Source organism: Medicago sativa, chromosome 6 (assembly GCF_051527215.1).
Source record: "Medicago sativa cultivar Bolivia chromosome 6, Bolivia_mono, whole genome shotgun sequence".
NCBI classification, from domain to species: Eukaryota; Viridiplantae; Streptophyta; class Magnoliopsida; order Fabales; family Fabaceae; genus Medicago; species Medicago sativa.
The window spans coordinates 70,697,935-70,720,183 of record NC_140754.1 but is presented as its reverse complement, the minus strand read 5'-3'; the positions used below and the strand labels follow the sequence as shown (position 1 = coordinate 70,720,183).

Below are 22,249 nucleotides of genomic sequence, written 5' to 3'. Positions count from 1 at the left end.
AATCTTCAGAACCTTTATATGATGTAAATTTTTAACTATGGTCCTGTACACTTGAACAGATATTAGCTAGTCCAATTTACAATTTTTAATACTTTGTTATCATCAAAACTCTTTAAGGTTCATTGTTAAACACATTTTGTTCCAACATGTTCAACCTCAAACAATTTTCTTTGTAATTCTGTTTGAATAGAAGTCTCTTGCAGTTGTGCTTGAGCATAGGAAGTCTCTTGATTGTGTTCAGGAGCATAGGAAATCTCTTGTAGTTGTGCTTGAGTAGTTTGAAGTCTCTTGCTAGTTTTAGCAGTGAGCAATTGTAATCAGATATTACATTTTGGTGAACTCTCCTTGGAAGTGCAAGGGGGACAGGACTACTTCCGGTTTGTGGAAGGAACATGTATAATTGTTTTGCCTCTTTCTTCTCTCTCACTCTCTCTGTTTTATTCTTTGTAATCCTGAACATTACTTCAGAAGTGGAACTTTATCTGCTTTTGATCAGTAATTTCAGCTTATGAGAAAATGAAGAAAAAGCTAACACAATTCAACCCCCTTCTTGTGTTTTTCTCACCTTCAAACCCTATCTCTTCTATTAACTTTTATTACTTAAAGTTAACCCGTAAGTAATATTTTGCCCTAGATTTACCCTAATTTCTCTGCTTAATTTTATTTATTACTTAAAGTTAACCCGTAAGCAATATTTTGCCCCAAATTTACCCTAATTTCTCTGCTTAATTTTACTATATTAACCCTATCTATTCTATTATCTCTTATTACTTAAAGTTAACCCGTAAGGAATATTTGTCCCTAGATTTACCCTAATTTCTCTGCTTAATTTTACTATATTAACCCTATCTCTTCTATTAACTCTTATTACTTGAAGTTAACCCGTAAGCAATATTTTGCCCTAGATTTACCCTAATTTCTCTGCTTAATTTTACTATATTAACCCTATCTCTCCTATTATCTCTTATTACTTAAAGTTAATTCATAAGCAATATTTTGCCCTAGATTTACCATAATTTCTCTGCTTAATTTTACTATATTAACTATATCTCTTCTATTATCCCTTATTACCTAAAGTTAACCCGTAAGAAATATTTTGCCCTAGATTTACTTTAATTTCTCTGCTTAATTTTACTATATTAACCCTATCTCTTCTATTATCTCTTATTACTTAAAGTTAACCCGTAAGCAATATTTTGCCCTAGATTTACCCTAATTTCTCTGCTTAATTTTACTATATTAACCCTATCTCCCCTATTATCTCTTATTACTTAAAGTTAATCCATAAGCAATATTTTGCCCTAGATTTACCCTAATTTCTCTGCTTAATTTTACTATATTAACTATATCTCTTCTATTATCCCTTATTACCTAAAGTTAACCCGTAAGAAATATTTTGCCCTAGATTTACTTTAATTTCTCTGCTTAATTTTACTATATTAACCCTATCTCTTCTATTATCTCTTATTACTTAAAGTTAACCCGTAAGCAATATTTTGCCCTAGATTTACCCTAATTTCTCTGCTTAATTTTACTATATTAACCCTATCTCTTCTATTATCTCTTATTACTTAAAGTTAACCCGTAAGCAATATTTTGCCCTAGATTTATCCAAATTTCTCTGCTTAATTTTACTATATTAACCCTATCTCTTCAATTATCTCTTATTACTTAAAGTTAACCCGTAAGCAATATTTTGCCCTAGATATTTCCAAATTTCTCTGCTTAATTTTACTATATTAACCCTATATTTTCTATAATCTCTTATCACTTAAAGTTAACCCGTAAGCAATAATTTGCCCTAGATTTACCCTAATTTCTCTGCTTAATTTTACTATATTAACCCTATCTCTTGTATTATCTCTTATTACTTAAAGTTAACCCGTAAGCAATATGTTGCCCTAGATTTACCCTAATTTCTCTGCTTAATTTTACTATATTAACCCTATCTATTCTATTATCTCTTATTACTTAAAGTTAACCCGTAAGGAATAATTGGCCCTAGATTTACCCTAATTTCTCTGCTTAATTTTACTATATTAACCCTATATCTTCTATTAACTCTTATTACTTGAAGTTAACCCGTAAGCAATATTTTGCCCTAGATTTACCCTAATTTCTCTGCTTAATTTTACTATACTAGACTTTTCACCCGTGCTATCGCACGGGTATGATATAGATGAAGATTATTTTTGAACAAATGATTTTTAAATTGCTAGTTGCGACTAACATGTATGACATTTATATTATATTCGCAATAAGACAATCGAATATAATGACATGAAACAAAATAAATTTATCACAACCTTACACTAATATAAGATTTTATCTTACAAAAGTAGTCTAAGTTATAAGTTTTTGCTGGATGGGGTAATAGGAACGTGATCACTACTTGATATTTTTTAGACAACTTGATCACAACTTAATCATATTAATGTCCTCCACATGTTTGATTGTTTCCTCTGTGATCCAATTCAGTTCACTCTCTATACATCCAATAGCTTATTTTGTTGTTTCAAAAAAAAAAAAACCAATAGCTTGTCGCAAAAGTGTGTCTAGGAAGTTTATTAATGCATTGTTCAATATCAGTGACTTATGATTTTTAAGATTGAATTAGTAATGTGACATAAACACACTTCAGTGGAATACAATTGTATTTTACTCTTTATTCTCTTTCAATTTTACTAAAAGTGTGCCAATTGATTAGGAACATACCTAATATGCAAAACCTGTAGTTTTCGAAAACTTGGAAATAAATTGATACTTCACTTGCTGTTAAAAAATAAATAATTTGATACATCAGACAACAATAGAACCCTTATAAGAGTGTGAAAGCCACTGATCCAAGATGACATCACTTCACTATAAAAAATCACGTGGGAGTGCTCTTGGCTTAAAACAATATGACTTTTTTAGGAGAATTGATGGTTGTTCTTTATATAGTTAGTAAAATTAATGTATTAGAATATTTCAGCATAACTATAACTATAGTTTACATAAGTATTCAACACCAATAAGTTGGTCACGGACTTACACCATTACAATGTGGGAAAAAGAGTGTTATAACACCAAAGCCACTAAAAAATTCATCAAGACACATTATTTGCCTCAATTGAAAGAAACTTGATCACTTATACTCAGCAAACTATACAGAGGCAACTTCTGCCACAGAGAAGCATGAGTTGCACAGTTATAAGGCACCTCTCACAAAATACAACAGTCTAAATGAATTCGGCAAGCTGAAAAACAGTGATATGGATAGTCTGCTAGCTACGTCTCTCTTGATTGATACATCAACTCCCCACTGAAGATACAATACAGCAACCAAAATCCTGAAACAATATGCATATATCAACACTGCAAAAACTACAACACACTACTCAGACAGAGCATCTCCAACTCGAAGACAGGCTAAATCAAAGGTAAAATGACCAAACTATCATGACTTGACTTCCCCTTTTTTGTATAAGAAAACATGTCAAAAACAATAAGATTAAAGAAAACAAGTAGAGCATCTCATCAAATATAGCTTTAGTTGACCACATTATGCCAGGTTTTGGTTGTGATATGTCGGGGTAAAAACAACATACTCTATTATCATATATTTTTTCTCTATCGAGACATGAAAAACTCAGGGCATGTGCAAAAGTAAAATACATCAAAACAACTTCCAAAATTCCTACAGGATCCAAAAAACATGATAATAAGCCTCCAAATTATTCATCAATGTATATCTAAAGACTAAAGAAAGCAAAATATAATCAAGCATCATTCTCATATTACGACAATGACTTCAACATAAAGAGATGCAAAACTGGAGTAGCAAAGCTAAAAAAAATACATAATTGTGCCATAACATCTGAAACCAAATTGAAGAAAACAAAACCGACCTTAACAATTCTGCGAACCTGCTAATGGGCAACCACAAAACTCCAAGCAGAAAAATCACTAAGGCCACAAAACCAGTTGCTTGTCCCGCTTAATATCAAGAGTAGAGTTTTATATTCTTAGGTTACCTCTAGAAGACAGTAGTGAAGTTTACAATCTTTCATGTCACAATGAAGCCTGCTTAATCAAAGGTTTATCCCAACAAACCGGGTGAAATGGAAATTGTGTAGGAGTTTATTCAATGGATAGAAACATAACAACATAAGACCAACTAAAGCTTCATTCCAATGAGATAGAAAAAATAAATAAAAAATTAACATAATTACATAAACAATAAAACTTATATACAACTGCATTATGTAGAATAACTTCCTTTTTTATAACGATGCACGAAATCTTATGATAAGATCCACCGCAGGTATTAACACAAAAACTAATCCAATTGAATTTAGTAATAGTTGATAGCAATCATACCAAATATCAAATACGTTGAATCATCATAGTGTTTTAGGAGCTTGGAGCACTAAACATATGTACAATTAAATAAGAGTAATTTCAATGGAAAGAACCTCAGTACCTGGTTCCCTACAGTACTCACCTACCGGTTGTTGTAGCACTGCCACAATGTTCCCATCTCCCAAATACATATCCGTTGCCAAGAATCTAAAAAAATCACTACATAATTAGTGTCCAATTAATTACAACTAATTCAATAACTAAGAAGCATCTTAAAAAAAATCAAGAAATAAGAAGAAAATTAATGAAACTAAATATGACTTAGTCATGGACATAGCAAATTAACATCAAATTAATGTCATATCATAGTAAATTCACATTAGATTTTTTATCAGTGCAAAATCTATGAAGGAAGAGACTTCTAGTCTAAGTGGTGTAGTCGCATAAATAGAGAACAAAAGAGAGATAATTTAGAACAAAAGAAAAAATGAAAACAGCCAAACTTGTTGTGGGATAAAGAAAATCAAAGGATCCCCAATTTAAAGAGTTGGAATTGAAAAATTGAAGAAACATTATGCTAAAAGAAATCCATGTAAAATCAATAGCAGTGGCCAAACCTACCTTCTCTACTGAGACGGAAAGGAATTTCAGTTCCACCATTAATCTCAACAAAAACAACCAGCTGCGATACAATGAAAAATAACGTCAACCAAAAATTAAAAAAGATGTGATTTCAGATCTACCAAAAAAAATATACACCGCATTTCATTAAAGGGAAAAAAGAGGGAAATCATAAGCCAATTGGGTTGGCTATGGTGAGGGCAACATATCGTGTAGAGAGAGAGATAGAGAAAGAACTGATCGTGGCGGTAGGAACTGATGTTATGAGTTTGCTGTGATGATCTGAAGCCATAGACGGTGGCGATGGAGTTGACGGCAAGGGTGGTGCCGGAACCGAGAGCATTGGCGAAGGGAAGTGATGAGAGGAGAAAGACAACAATGAAAATGGAAAAGACACAGATGTGGCAAAGGAGCGATTTAGCTTTGCATGAGAATAGGTAGGAAACGATTTTGATATCTATTTAGGAAAATCAGGAGCGATTGGTATGAGAGAAGGTAGGAAAATAGGAGATTTTGTTAAGCAAAGGAGCGATTTTGCTATGCATAAGAATAGGCAGGAAACAATTTTTATATCTGTTTATCTGTTTACGAAAATTAGGAGCGATTTGTTATTTCTTTATTTTTTATAGATAAATAGATTAACAATTTAGTTAGGGTAAAACAGTAATTGTAGCCATTAGGGTTTTGGGAAAATTAGGGCTTCAAAATTGGCTTGGGACAACTTTTATATATAGAATAGATTAACTATATCTCTTCTATTATCCCTTATTACATAAAGTTAACCCGTAAGAAATATTTTGCCGTAGATTTACTTTAATTTCTCTGCTTAATTTTACTATATTAACCCTATCTCTTCTATTATCTCTTATTACTTAAAGTTAATCCGTAAGCAATATTTTGCCCTAGATTTACCCTAATTTCTCTGCTTAATTTTACTATATTAACCCTATCTCTTCTATTATCTCTTATTACTTAAAGTTAACAAGTAAGCAATATTTTGCCCTAGATTTACCCTAATTTCTCTGCTTAATTTTACTATATTAACCTTATCTCTTCAATTATCTCTTATTACTTAAAGTTAACCCGTAAGCAATATTTTGCCCTAGATTTACCCTAAATTCTCTGCTAAATTTTACTATATTAACTATATCTCTTCTATTATCTTATTACTTAAAGTTAACCTGTAAGCAATATTTTGCCCTAGATTTACTCTAATTTCTATGCTTAATTTTACTATATTAACCATACCTCTTCTATTATCCCTTATCTCTTATTACTTAAAGTTAACCCGTAAGCAATATTTTGCCCTAGATTTACCTTAATTTCTCTGCTTAATTTTACTATTTTAACCTTATTTATTCTATTTTCTCTTATTACTTAAAGTTAACCCGTAAGCAATATTTTGCCCTAGATTTATCCAAATTTCTCTGCTTAATTTTACTATATTAACCCTATCTCTTCTATAATCTCTTATCACTTAAAGTTAACCCGTAAGCAATATGTTGCCCTGGATTTACCATAATTTCTCTGCTTAATTTTACTATAATAACTCTATCTCTTCTATTATCTCTTATTACTTAAAGTTAACCCGTAAGTAATATTTTTTCCTAGATTTACTCTAATTTCTCTGCTTAATTTTACTATATTAACTCTATCTCTTCAATTTTCTCTTATTACTTAAGGTTAACCTGTAAGCAATATTTTGCCCTAGATTTACCCTAACTTCTCTATTTAATTTTACTATATTAACCCTATCTCTTCTATTATCTCTTATTAATTAAAGTTAACCCGCAAGTAATATTTTGCCCTAGATTTACTCTAGTTTCTCTGCTTAATTTTACTATATTAACCCTATTTCTTCTATTATCTCTTATCTCTTATTACTTAAAGTTAAATCGTAAGTAATATGTTACCCTAGATTTACCCTAATTTCTCTGCTTAATTTTACTATATTAACCCTATCTCTTATTAATAAAGTTTAACCCGTCTCGCTATTACTTATAGTTTAACCCGTCTCGCTATTATGTTTGTCAAATTATGTTCCTAATTTCAGTGATAATCGCATTTATTAGCTCTTATTACTTAAAGTTAGCCCGTAAGCAATATTTTGCCCTTGATATACTCTAATTTCTCTGCTTAATTTTACTATATTAACCCTATCTCTTCTATTACTCTTATCTCTTATCCTTTATTATAAAAGTTAGACTTGGTTGGCAAACATGTTGCCCGAATTTGCCCTAATCCCTAGCATTTTTCCCTCCTAAACATGCTAATCTAATCTCATCCGTTGATTCGATCTCTATTCTCAAACTCCTCATTTTCTCTCATATAATTTAGTTAATGCTAATTGAAAACGAATAACACACTTTTAATGCAATTGAAGACGAATAACACACTTTTAATGGCAATCGAAAACGTAGTTAATGCCAATTCGATTAACAACCTCCTTCAAACTTTTAAACCATATACTCTCCTCATGTCAATTTGAGAAACTTTCAATATTAACGATTGCATACCAATTATCCTCTCCTACCATCATTTTTACATCAAAACAGTTTAGACTTAACAATGGAAAGTGATGCACAAACTCTCTTAGCATTGCACTGCTTGAAGGGTACAATGTTTCATCTTCTTTCTCGATCTCTTATGTGTGTTGTTTTGTTTATATTTTCAGCTTGCATTAATTTTTTTGAATCTTTGATCTTTTTCAGCTCCATTAGATCCAAATCCTATAATGGATTTGGACAAGTTTGTTAACAGATTGCGAGTTCAATATAGAACTATTCGACTTGAGTTCCATGTAACAGATGTGAGTGCAAGACTACTAATATTGTGTTTTTATAAATGTAAACAATTCAAATTAAAAGTTCATTTGATCATTTTTGTCGTTTACAAATTTCGGATGTATATGTTTTCTAGGGTGCACTTATGTTGCCAAAAACATTTGTCTCTGATTTTGGTGCATCGCAAGGTGATTGGCAACTTTTATCGACCCCAACAACAACCACTATGAGGTTATGGTTGAAAGGATATGTGGTAGCGTGGTTTTCTTTTTATTCTCTCTATTTGTTTTTATGATGTAATTTTAAATCAAGCAGTGCAAGGCTATGTGCAATTCTGTTAACAAGTAGTGTATATTATTTTGATATTCACATTTACGTGCAAGGATGCACGTAAATGGTGTATGAGATTTGAAAGCTACACTAAAACTTAAGACTATAAAGATGCATGATTTCTGCTTAAAAAAAAACTATTTCAGTTCCCTCTATATCATAAATGTTGGTGTGCCTGACATGCTAAAAAATGGGCAGTTATGAGTTTTGAAAGATAGACTAGAACTTAAGGCTATAAAGATGCATGATTTCAGCCATCAATCAAAACTATTTCAATTCCCCCTATATCATAAATATTGGTGCGCCATCCATGCCAAAAAATGGGCTGTTATGAGATTTGAAAGCTAAACTAAAACTTAAGACTATAGAGATGCATGATTTCAGCCCTAAATCAAAACAGACTTTCAATTTCCTCTATGTCATAAATGTTGGTGCGCCTGGTATGCCTAAAAATGTGCTGCCAATAATGATCGAGTAAACACATAAAAGACAAGTCAACCTGTATGCATTTAAGGAAAACTAACCAATAATATCATTTAATTATTCTTTTCTGCTTTTAATAGCGTTTAATCATATCAAAACAAATGTGATTAAAGAATTAAATGATATTATGGGCAATTTAATACTCATGCCAATATAAAGGATGTCTTTTTATTGAGTCATGTTAATTGTGCAAAATAGAAGTATTGTTAGTATATACAAAGTCATCTCAATGAATGTATTTGGTGAAGAAAAAAGTAATGATAATTATGGAACTTAATGATATTTCATAAAGAATAAAAGGAAAATTACCACGTAGTTATTGCTAATCGAATGTGTTAAATCTTGACCCGTATGCTCATGATGTTTAACAAGTCAAATTTCAAATATTTATGAAACTTAATCATGTTTCATTGTGAATATAAGAAACTTATTGCTCATACGAAATAGAAGAGGTTAGTAATACTAATCGAATAAAAGAAAAAAGTAATGATATTTATGGAACTTAATGATATTTCATGAAGAAAAAAAGAAAAATTAACACGTAGTTATTGAAGGTGAGAAAAAACACAAGAAGGGGGGGTTGAATTGTGTTAGCTTTTTCTTCGTTTTCTCCTAAGCTGAAAACACTGATCAGGAACAGATAGAGTTCTGCTTCTGAAGTGATGTTCATGACTAACTTGCAGCGGATAAAAACAGAGAGAGAGAAAGAAGAAAGACACAAAGCAATTATACAGGTTCCTTCCACAAACCGGAAGTAGTCCTGTCCCCCTTGCACTTCCAAGGAGAGTTCACTAAAATGTAATATCTGATTACAACGGCTCACTGCTAAACTTAGCAGGAGACTTCAAACTGCTCAAGCACAACTGCAAGAGACTTCCTATGCTCCTAAACACAATCAAGAGACTTCTAATGCTCAAGCACAACTGCAAGATGTTTTATCTTGGTTTTTCGGGTGTCAAACATTGATTAAGTTTGAACCTTTTTAACCTTTGATATCTCATTTTTTCTTGGGAAGGGAAAAATAAGAAAAACCCTTGAGAATCGAGGTCTGGGAGTTGTTTTCGCTATGGGAAGGTGTTAGGCACCCATAACGACTATAGTATCCTATAGGAACCGTCTTTACTTTCTACACACGCGCTTTATTTTTAAATGCTATTTGAAAAATGTTATTTACACCTAAGGGTTTGCTAGGTTAAGAATTGGAGGGAGAAAAATGTGTTTGGATTTTTATTTTATTGGACTTGGAGAAGTTTTGACTTCTTGCCTACATACCCTTTTAAGGGATCAAACTCCATGTAGTTCTCTTCCAAAAAAGAGTTTTTGTTTTTGTTAACTGATTAAGTTTGAAAAATGGAATTTTGAAGAATGGAGATAAGAGGCCTCAAGGGCATAAGATTTGGAAAATGTGAGGTGGAATTAGTTATTTTGCAAAAGAAAGTCTAAGTATGATTAAAATTAATTAAGATTTTTGTTTAAGAAAATAAAGGGAAAAGGAAGGAGTTTTGACTCCTATTTTTTTTGGAAAAAGTTTTCAAGTGAAATTGTTCATGTTTTTTGGAAAAAGGATTTTTGTCTAAGTGTGACAATACCTAAACATACATCTAAAGCATATATTCCCTAAACATACATCTAAAGCGTGCATACCCTAAACATACATCTAAAGCATACATGTGAGGTGTGTGCTTGTGTCGGTGAGTGTCGGTGTACATGTTTAGAGTCCATTGTCCGTTACATAGGCCCTAGTTTACATGCCACTCCTTGCAAGAAATTAAAGGCATAAAGTAAAATACAAAACCCTAGGTTTTACATTCTAACTTTTGCATGAAATTAAATGGCAAGAAATAAGAAGCTATAATGCGAAATGTGGTGAAGAATGCTTATGAAAATGAATGAGCAAAAGATGCAGGGTTAGTAGCATAATATGGCAAAAAAGTGGTAGAAAATATAAGCAAAAGAAATACTAAACATAATTGCAAAATTAACAAGCAAGAAGCGACAAAACTTAATCAAAAAGGTAGTAAAATATGCCTAATATGCATCATAATATCAAAGCAAGATCATGTCCTATAATCCACATGTTATGACAAATTTTTCAAAAGGTTTATTTCAGCCACAACATGAAAATTACAAAGCAATGTCAAGCTCTAAAAAATTATGACTCATTATAAGCCTATTTTACAATTTATTTTCACATAGAAATATTCACATAACTTGTAAAACAAGAAACTAACAAATCAAAACATAAAACAGTAGAGAATAGCACCAAATCAGAGGCATACACATTGTAAATTCACATATCAAGGATCAATATATCATAGCAAGATTTTAGGATCAAGAACACGCAAAAACATCACAAAGATTAACAAAAAGTAACACAAAATCACAAGAAAATTCCACATATATTTTTATCATTTTTCAACATGCCAAAATATCATAAGAAAAAAGTTTCAAGTGTCAAAAAATAATTGCAAGAAAGTTCACAAAATTTTTAGAAGTTTTTAACAAGATTTTTAACAAAAATGAAAAAGAATTGAATTAACAAAGAACAAATTATTTCCTCATATCTTTGATCAATGCCTAACATGTAAACACATCAAGATTCATCAAAAATATCAAGAAAAACAACTAGAAAAGTTTTAGAAATTTTATCAAGCAATATGAGGCAAACAGAGATCTACTTGGCAAGAAATAGTGTGCAGATAGCAAAGAAACAGCAAAAACGCAGCAATAGGCAAGAACAAAGCCCAGGCCCTAACAAACAAGGTCCAAGCCCACAGAGAAATTTTAGGAACCACTTGATTCAGATCACATGATAGCTAAAAGCGAGGGAGCATGGAATTATAGTGGTATGGTGCGCATAGGATAAAAAGGAAAGGGAGGTAGCACTTAAGAGCACATTCACGTGAATAACCAAATGCATTTCAAAGAGTTTTTTCTCTCGCTTCTTTCATTTTCATGAAAACGTTTCCTCCCTCTCTCACATGAAGCTTCATCTTCCTCACAAAACCTCGCCGGAAACTTCATAGAGTTCGCTGGAATCTTCAAAGGTTCGCCGGAAAATTCATAACTCCGGCGACACCTCCGGATTCCGGCGAGCTCCGATTTGAAAACTTTTTATACCAAAATATTCCTCTCTTCGTTCTTGTTTCAAATTCGCACTTAGATTTCGAAAAACAACACTCAATAATTCTAGATCTACAAAATCAGTCACATAAATTTGCAATTCAAGAAACTATGAGAGAAGACTTAAACGAGTATACCTCTGTTGATTTCGGAGAAGAAGAAAACGAGAAGGAAAACTTCAAGAAAACGCTTCAGCAACCTCGTTCCGATCTCCTCTCCTTTCTCTGTTCCTCTTTGATTCCGATTTGAATGTTGAAAAAAAATGAACGAATTCTCAATTCGCTTCCTGTTTGGTTCGCTGATCAAAAGCTTGCTCGCAGTGGATTTGATTGCAGTGCTGTGCGAATTCAGTTTCGAAAGATTTGAGAGGTTTGGTGTTGAATCCGTGAGTGAATTTGAGGCTAAGATTGGTGGATGAATCGGTTGTGAATTGATTGAAGGTTGGTGATGATGATTGTTGAAGGTGAAGGTTTGATTATGAAGGATTCAAGCTTTTGGTTATAGAGGTTTTGAAGGTTTTTGGTTATGGAGGTTTTGAAGGTTTTTGGTTATGGAGGAAGGTGAGGCAGTTACGGTGGTTGTTTGGGTGGAGAGTGGTGGAGAGGGAAAACGGTTACGGTGGGAGAGAGAAGAGAGAGAAAGAAATTTTCTCTCTCTCTTTTTTCTGATTTTTTTGTGAGATTTTTGGGAAGTGTGAAAATGATTGGTGAATGTCTTGACTTTGACTGTGACTGGACCTTTATAGGTGATGTGTGAATTTTTGGACCAATAGCCTATTGACACGTGGCATAACTAACTCTTGGACAAAAAATCTGCAAAATGAACAAACAAAGGACCCAAATGCAAATAACAAGACTAAAAAGGACTAAAATGTAAAAATTAATAAAATTGACTTAAAAAAGTAAATGGAAAATAACATAAAGTGAAACTAAAAATAAAATCAACAAAAGGACTAAAATGAAACAATTACAAAATGAGGTACTTTAAAGTAATCTCGCTCTGCCAAAATTTTAAGTGAAATGACCAAAATGCCCCTAGGGACTAAATTGACCCAAAATGGCTCAAATGCAATTTTTGAAATGGATTTTAACATGGAATTGAAACAAAGACTTATACAAACCAATTGAAAAGACTCAGAGACAGTTTTCAGGGATTAAAATGAGTTTGAATGCATGAAATGACTAAAATGTCCTTTTTCATGATTTTTGCAAATAAGATTGAAATAAAATGCAGAGAAATATGCAATTGATCAGAGACAAATTCAAATGACTTGAGATGCAAGAAAAACCTTTGTGTGGTTTCAAATGCAAGAAAACATAGACAAAATCACAATTGAAAAGATTTTCAAACACAGACAGTAGAAATATGCAAATACAGCAGAGTAAAATATCAGATTGAACAGTGACAAATAGGCAGTCTCTCAAAGGTCAAAGACACATATCAGAGATAGGAAACATTTTTAGCAAATATTTTTAGGTCCAAAATTAGGGTATAACACAAGAGACTTCTAATTAAACAAAATTATAAAGAAAATGTTTGAGGTTGAACACTAGATATACAATCAGTGGTGTTCACATTCCAAATCAGATACAGACTCTTAAGACTCTAGAATTTCTAAGATATGAAAGTTGATAAGAAATTCTAAGTGAACTTTTGAATGCAGAACAATTTTAGCAGAGTTTTGGCACTTGTAAAATTGTTGTTGAGTCCTTGCCAATCTCTAAGTCTTCACTCATTTATATAGAGGTGTGAAAGAGACATTGTGAATTTCCAGCACATCAAAATAGAGTCGTTTGAAGCATTGATCAATCACCAATGATCTTTTGCCTGATATGATTATTGTCCTATGAAGGATCAATTTCAAATCCATTCCCATTATGAAGGAACATCGTTGCAGGCAGAGCTGTTTTTCTTGTCTTGTAGCAGAGACAAACACAGAGTATTGGAGGTAGTGGTTGTACACTTCGTACAATTGTACTTTGTCAACGCTCTTTAAAGAACAAGCATCCAATGCCTTCAAATCTTTTCAAATTAGTCGTTGCTTCACACTTCCAGTCTTCTGCAATGCTTAGACGAGATTAAATCCATTGAACAACCTATGAAGCTTTAAGTCTTGCATCTCCTGATGAACTTTAGCTTCTGGTGATCTTGCTTCTGATGAGATGCTTCTGATGACATCATCACTTCAGGAGCACTTTGACTTCAGTAGCACTTCTCTTCATATGCTTCAAGCTTCCTTTTTGTTGATTCCTTAGCTCTCTTTTGTTCTTCCAGAACCTATTTATGATGTCAAATTTTTGTCTATGGCTCTATACACTTGAACAAATATTAGCTCATCCAATTGAAAATTTTTAATACCTTGTTATCATCAAAACTCTCAAAGGGTAATGTTAAACACATTTTGTTCCAACAGTTATTGCTAATCGAATTTGAAATTGCCATTCATCCTTGTAACAAGTCAAATTTCAAATATTAATTAAACTTAATGATATTTCATTGTGAATAAAAGAAACTTATTGCTCATTATTGCTAATCGAAAACAAGGTTTGAAAATGCTAATCGTTGATGGAGATGGAGAGAACACTAATATGACCTCAAATGTTGTTTATCACAAATTCTTTCATAATGTATCTTGATGTTTAATGTTTAAACCTTTTTGTTATGTATGCTACCATTTCATTTTGTTTCTATTGTTTTCTTAGAAGGGAACATATTTTTAAATTGTTATAAAACTTCTATTAATTATATATGTTTACATTTTTGCGACTGATTCGATTAATTTCTACGTGGTATGACCCGTGCAGTAGCACGGGTCAAGAGTCTAGTTACTTAAAGTTAACCCGTAAGCAATATTTTACCCTAGATTTACCCTAATTTCTCTACTTAATGTTACTATATTAACCCTATCTCTTATTAATAAAGCTTAATCCGTCTCGCTATTACTTAAAGCTTAACCCGTCTCGCTATTATGTTAGTCAAATTATGTTCCTAATTTCAATGATAATTGCATTTATTGTTAATTCCAATTAAAAGATCAAAATCTGTGTCGGGTCGATGTCATGTTACAATATCAAGGTCGATGTCATGGACATAATATGATATGGTACAATACCAATGTCTATGATAATTAATATTATGAATTTAATTAGAACAATTATGACATTCAACTAAACTATTTTGTTAGATGTTATTGTCAAATATTACCTTCGATATGACTCGTGCGATAGCGCGGGTCGATGGTCTATTTATTACTCCCTCCGTTTCAAAATGAATGTCGTTTTAGCCAAAAAAATTTGTTTCAAAATGAATGTCACTTTCAGTTTCCAATGCAATAATAACTTTTTCTTTTCAATTCTACCCTCCAATTAATACTCAGCACATTACTTCCAAAGTATTACTTTTAAAACTAACCAATAGTTAATAAGGATAATTTGGTAAAATAACCATTCTCTTTCTTTTAATCATTGCATTTCATAATATGTGTGTAAACACCTAAAACGACACTCATTTTAAAACGGATGGAGTATTTACTAGATCTCCGACCCGCGCGATGCACGGGTCTTATCAAGTTAAACAAACACAAATAAGTTACACTATAATAAAAAAATTGTCCTGAAATAAGTCATATGATAAAGATGTACTAAATTATTGATATCTTTGTTAGATCTCATATGATAGAAAATTAAAAATAAACACGAATGGGCAAAATTTGTCGTATCATGGTGAGATTAATATATTTTGAAAATAGTACATTTTACATTAGTCGTCATACATTACAAAATATTTCACTTTAAACGATATTTCAAGTCACATTAGTATCTTCACAATCTTCAACCCAAACTCATCTCTAGAAGTAACTCTTGAAATTGCAACATATAATATACCACGTACAAACACAGAGGTTGGCAAATATATTCCAACATTGCAAATGAAAAAGATGATAGAAATTGTCTCCATTAACTTGAAAGTAATTCTAAAGTCAAAAGGTGTAAGAGATAACCTGTATAAAATCTTTCTCGTAAATATTACTTTCAGATATCACATTTCTATCTAATCAATCATTATATGAGCAAACCAGCATTAAACAAAAACCTAATGTTTATGAATTACATACGTTAGCGTAGTAGAAAAAGCAGACAGACAGGTGCGGAGTGCCCGTCTGGATGTTAGTTAGTTGAATGAAATTATTTAGAAATCATCTAATGAAATGCAATTTTTTTGGAGCAACAATTTTTAAAATCATTTAATGACATTTAGAAATATTGAAAATGAAGTAAAAAAATATATTATTTTTTAGAATTGGAATGACACAACCATATTTATTAAAAAAAAAAAAAACTTGTATGTAATTGTAAACTAATTCATCCCATGTATAAATTGGAAATACCTCTTACATTTTGTGTCTATAAAAAAAAAATCTCCGAGATCTTGATACATGATTTTGTATCAAACAAAATAATGAGAATTGAAATTTCATCTAAACGTGGAATAAATAAAATAGAAAGCAGTATTAACTCATTCTGAAAAGTCATAGTCCTATTGTATTTACGTAAAATTGAATTAAAAAAATTAGAACATTTTCATGTATATGACAGTTGTGTGGTCATAGTATATTTTTAGATTGAAACAACCGTTTAAATCCAGTCTGTTCACAAATAATTTGAATTAATTGGGAGCACACCTTATAACTGGTCTTAATCCTCTTTGGATGGATGGTCATAAGGAAAATTACCTGTAAAAATCATACTTGGAGCTATAATTACTCATTTTACCTTTACTAAGAAGTTAAAAGTAGTACTATTGTTCATTGTGGGAACCAATTAATTGGTATTTGACATAGTACTCCATGCAATATTAAGCATATCACTATTCATTACACAACTTAAAAAATTAGTAGCAACATTAACCGAAAAGTATATGGCACGTCTTCACAACCTTGGAAGATTCCTATAATTAACGATTGCTAGACCCATTACAACAAAATTTCTGTCATGTAAATGGTTGGAAAACTGACAATATAGTGTGGAGAATGTGACCTGCAAACAGGAACGAAAAACCTTAGTATGGGTGAACTAATCGACATAAACAAAGCAGAGCTAATAAGTAGTAGTTAAATAACTAAACTCCTACAATTAAACTCATTTATCATATGAACCATTTCTTCAAAAAATTTATCATATGAACCACACCACAGTAATGTTATAAATGAGCTAATGAGAAGTTGAGTAACTCATTTATCATTTTATAAAGAACTAATACCATTTGCCATTGATCGAAGACCAGGTCCTGTGTGTTTGATAGTGAAATTATCGTGATCAAAACTTCAGTCCATAGATGGAAGCACAAATAGAAACATATCTATACTTTTCTGGAGATAACAGCGTCCAAAGTCACATAACCAATTAAAGTCTTTTTTTTTTTTTGAAATAAGCATAGCATCTCAATAACAAAAACAACATTGCTGACATTATCACCAATTTGATAAGATACGAAAAATTCAATTGAAGAAAAAGTCCTCAATAAACTTAAATTATGTTATTTTAGAGATAGTGTAAACCATTGTGGCAAAGGCAACATAAAACGCATAAATTGAAAACGCTGACACAACAAATCAGTTTGAAGGAACACATGAACAGTAAAATGCCTGAATTTTTTTGAAATTCATACCTTTTGTGTGTATCATAAGCAACTTTCACATGAAAAAATGTTTCACAAAAGCTTATCCCTGTAATTAAATCTAAGAGAAAGAGAGAAAAATATTATCATAAGCAATCCTAACCCGAAAACAGCATGATTGACGATAAAATATAGTTATATCGTGACAATATCAGCAGTCATATTCTTTCTCTCTTTGTGAAGATTATGTGAAACTTGTTAGATATAATAGCACATCAAGTTAAAGGTAGATTGCAGCATTAAATTGCGGCATCAATGGTGGAATGAATACTTCAGTTGCCAAATTCTATCAGCAACCATATTCTTTCTCTATTTCTTGAATCATACCACTTTACAATCGCACATGACTTTCCTTTGAAAGAATCTTAAATTTCAAAAATTCCACTAATGAACAACAAATAAAAACACCACCAATTTATAAATTCAATCATAAACGAAAACAAAATTATTTAGCTAACACAACTGTAACGATCAAAGATAAGATGACAAATCACAACTACATATCATTATGGAATTAAAAAAGGCACCAGAAAGAAAACTAACAGATTTTATCTGCTGCTTGTTTACTCTAATAATATAAAACGTTAATAAAGGAGTTGCATCAGTGCCTTCTAAGCAGTTCTAAAGACTATACCTTACCAAATCAAGTAGCTAAACCAAATTAAGTAGAAAATTCATTGGCCCATTTGATCAAATAATTGTTGTTATAACTACTAAACAAAAGTGCAGTTTATAAAATACATCAATATATTTATACTTGCAAATGATCAAGTAAGATAGCTTTGAAAATACAGTAGAAATAGAGGTAGAATAAGCATACCTATTCAAAGTTGAAAAATTGTCAGCATGTTTGTTAGCAATAGTCTGCAATAATAATCACTTCCCTTTTACACGACACCACCTTCAGAACATGCAACCTCTGTTCTTCATCGATTAATGGCCAAAAAATTGAAAATAAATTAATGTTTCAATCATTGAATATACTCAGAAATATATATCCAACAATCAACTGAAGAAAAATTGTAATTCAAGTATTCAACAATACACATATCATAAACAACACACAAAGCTTTAAATTATTATAAATCATTAAAAAAAACAAATAGAAATAAATATTTTTAGATGAAGCCTAAAATCAATCTAAAGCTAAAACATTAGAGTAAAAGAATAAGCTGCAATGACCTATTTTCGTTGAGAGTCAGTTTTCATCCTTTCCATCTTTTCTGAAAATGAAAACCAATTTTTAGTAAATTTGATCAAGAAAATAGAACAAAAAATGGGAAAGAAGAAAAAATCTCAATAACCGTAGATTAGTAGCTTACCGACACCGTTGTCCGCCATGGATCTGTCTCTTGTGTGATAACCTAAATCTCAATCACCATATATCTGTTTTGTTTTTCAATATGATAACTTAAATCAAAAATAGGAGAATTCAGATATGAGATGAAGAAATCTGAAAGAATAAACAGAAAATGGATCAAAAGAGAACCTGGAAGCATATAGAAGATTTGGTGAAGGATGGTGAAGATGGTGCCGCAATCTCATGATTCTTGCAGATGACAACTCCTGTATTCTCTCCTCCACCGTGAACATTAGTGGTCGATAGTCTTCAAAGAACGATGGCCGAAAATAGAAGCGGTAAGGGAGAATGGATTGTTGTTAGAGATGAAGAAGAGAATAGATGAATTTGTGTGGAGAAGATTGTAGATCTTCAGTACTGATTTTTGGGTAATAGCTGAAAGTAACTGAATGTGATGTGCAATGGCATTGGAAACAGATGAAGTTACAGCACAGGTCAAAGATTGTAGAGAAACTTTGAATATGCTAGGAGAACTGAAAAGTCTTGTTCATTCTTGGCATTGGAAACAGATGAGCATTAAGTGTAGATGATCAATGGTTCACAATGAATGGCGCCTAAATGATCAGCATCCAATGGTTTAGAAAAGTGGAGGGAAAAATTAGGGTGAAAAGATTAGGGTTAAGGATAGCTTTGGGGGATAAGCGTTAGTAAGTAAGATAGTGATTAAGTAGGTTTTTTGGTTATTGAGCTCTCTCTCGGAAAGGTGTCCCTTGAGAACATTTGTATCCATCTAAGGGATGCTTCAACATTGAATCTGGATTAGACGGTTGAGATCTATGATTGTGGACCCCTATCCAATGGGATCAGAGCGTCTCCATGATATGGACCTACTCGACTTCGTATCCCGATTGGGCTCGGGTATATGTTGGATTGGGCCTTGGCCCAATCTGGAATAGTTTCATCCCAAGCTATAGGGAGAGAGAGTCAGGTTGTAGTTTGATACAAGTTTTTGCGATTTTGACTTTTAAGGATGGAGACATTTCTTGAGCTATGAATGTTGAAAATTCTTATTAAGGCGCCTTAGGAGGTCGTACGTGGGTTTCTAGTTTCCTCATTCCACTAGCCTAAATGTCGTTTTTCTATGGTATTGTTGCCCCATGGGGTAGGTGTTCCTTCGTGTTGAATTTTATGGCGGCCTCTTGGGGTTCCTGGTCTTCCTCGTCCCTTGGGCCTATGGTCCTTTAAGGATGGTATTTTTTCTCCCCAAGTAGGCGGTCCTCAATGGATAGGTTTCTTGATCTTCTATGTTGGAGTCTATTTAGGCGCGTGTGACTAGGAGTAGATTTCACTTCTTTCCCACTTTCTTTGACTTTATTGTTCTCCTTTGAAGTCCGCCATTTGTAAGGGCGTGGAGGTACTTTTATCATTTTGGACGTGAAGTTTCAATGCCCCTTTGACGCGTGTCGTTATGTTTTTGCGAAGCCATACAATTGCTTTGTATAATTACATTCTCCCGTAAAGGTGTAATAATGTCCATTGGATGATGATCATTCGTTTCTTTTCTTTGTCAAGCGTTAGATTCCTTCGGGATTTTATTGGAATTCCTTTGCCTATTTAAAGGTTGTTCCATCCTTATCTTCACACTTTAGTTCTTGTGAGATTGCTTTTGTTGCTTGCATCATTCTTAGAGTGTCTTTTGGGGAAGATTCTCCCTTGTTTGCTTTGCTTTCTGTCAACTTTCTCTCCCTTAGGTATGTAGTAATGGGTTTATTCCCATTTCCTTGCCTTCCTTAAACATGTCTTGGGAGTGTTTTTAAGGGGTTGGTCTCTTTCGGGTTTCTCCCAATTTCATTTCTAAGTTTTGTTAGTGTTGTGGTGGACTGAGCATGTGTAAATAATCTATGAGTTTTGAAGAGATTGTTCCTAGGGGTTTGGTTGTAATATTCCGCCTGTCAGTATCGAAATATTACCAGTCGATCGTGCCAGAGGATTAATGTTACGAAAAGAAAGTTTGACGGAAATATTTATTATGAGATGTCAGCTTAATACGAGTTAAGTATCAGTGTCGTGTCAAACACGTTTAAGACAAGGGCATTTTGGTAATTTCACACGAAAGGGATATTTAAGTGGGTTTGACCTCAAATATCTGATTTCTCTTATCCTTTCTCTCTCTAGTTTTCTTTGGCAAAGATTTTCTCCCTCTTCTCTCTTAACTCATCGCCCTTTTCCTCTCTTCCTCTCCACCAATCCTTTCCAAATCTTCTTCCTCCAATGGCAAGGCTTTAACCTATGTTCTTTCAAGACATCATAATCATGTGGAAGCTTGGTTTTGGTTTAAGATTTTGAAGGTTGGTTGAACCAAGAAGTTAGGGTTTGATGATGAAGTGGTGAGTTGGAGGAGAAACCTAAAGATTGATGAGCTAGCAAGAATCACGGTGCTTTGGATTGCAAGAAAACAACAAGGTTGTAATGGTATGAGTTAAGTAAGCAAGTTGATCAAGAGCTAGGGTTTTGGCTTGCTTGAGCTTGGGACTTGGAGTTGTCACAAGAATCTTGTTTAGGTGAGTTCTTAGATAGTTTTCCACCCTTGGGATTATGTGTTTATCTTGTAAGGATAATATGAATTTCTAGGGTTTATACATAGAGTTTTGTTACCCCCTTCTCATGTCATGCTTACTAAGCTTGTAAATACTTACCAGACAAATGTTTTACAGGTTTTCTATGGCCCCTAGAGTCATAATATACATAGAGGCACTTGGTTTTGAGGTTTTTGGGTCAAAAATACCATTTTTTGAAGGTGCTGGACTGTCACAACTCGCCACAGCGAGCAGGTCGCTCGCTAGGTGAGCTAGACCACAGAACAGGGGGGTTTTCTCGCCCCCAACTCGCCACAGCGAGTAGGATCACTCGCCTAGGCGAGGAGACAGTGCAAAAGTGCACTGTTTGCTCGCTTCAGGCCCTTCTGTCATCCTTCGAGCCGATTTTTTCTTCGTGCAGTCTTTTTACAAAAGTAAACCCCTCAAACCAAGGTCCTATTTGATAATCTTGTGCAAGGTTTTATTGAGAAAGAAGTAAGTATTTGACATAGTTAGCGAAGCATGGAAAGTGAGAGAATGTTAAGATAAGAATCGGGTAGCAAGTTATTCATTCAGGAAGGGAATGAAAGTAGAGCCTTGGCATAGCTTGTCAAGAACTAGAATAGTTTGTAAAGAAATAGAATGACCTTACGAGTATGGCAAGACGTGATTTGATTAGATATCTCTTCACATAATAAGTTAAGCAAGCTTATAGTTTACCTTTAGTAGGATCGTTTAAGGATCCGAGGTAAAAGAGATATCATGTGTAGATTGAATCTTCATGCATGCATAAGACCAATACTTTTTAAGATGAAAGTGCCATGTCTCTTGCTATCCACACTAGATTGGATACAAGGGGTTCTTCGATGGGAACAGTTAAGCCACAAGGGAGCCGCATGTCACTAAGTAATCAAATGAAGGTGTCATGTCTTTTGTATTCCTTCCAAGGTTGGATATAAAAGGTTCTCCAAGGGGAACGGGGTAAGCCGTAAGGAACCCGCACGTCACTAAGG

The 22,249-nt window shown here is 32.9% G+C and overlaps 3 long non-coding RNA genes across 3 annotated transcripts; all 3 read right to left on the bottom strand.

The window, feature by feature from the left end:
- Nucleotides 1–2,943: 2,943 nt before the first annotated feature.
- Nucleotides 2,944–3,977, bottom strand: LOC146916591 (uncharacterized). The gene is made up of 2 exons (XR_015015154.1): nucleotides 3,891–3,977; nucleotides 2,944–3,332 (listed from the first exon to the last, which is right to left on the bottom strand). It is a non-coding gene; the product is annotated as an uncharacterized LOC146916591 (long non-coding RNA).
- A 2-nt stretch (nucleotides 3,978–3,979) lies between these two features.
- LOC146916590 (uncharacterized) lies at nucleotides 3,980–5,178 on the bottom strand. Its single transcript, XR_015015155.1, has 3 exons — nucleotides 4,966–5,178; nucleotides 4,466–4,551; nucleotides 3,980–4,065 (listed from the first exon to the last, which is right to left on the bottom strand). It is a non-coding gene; the product is annotated as an uncharacterized LOC146916590 (long non-coding RNA).
- Nucleotides 5,179–16,501: 11,323 nt separating this feature from the next.
- Nucleotides 16,502–18,809, bottom strand: LOC146916589 (uncharacterized). The gene is made up of 5 exons (XR_015013948.1): nucleotides 18,683–18,809; nucleotides 18,543–18,583; nucleotides 18,181–18,279; nucleotides 17,352–17,421; nucleotides 16,502–16,720 (listed from the first exon to the last, which is right to left on the bottom strand). It is a non-coding gene; the product is annotated as an uncharacterized LOC146916589 (long non-coding RNA).
- Between the last annotated feature and the right edge of the window lie 3,440 nt (nucleotides 18,810–22,249).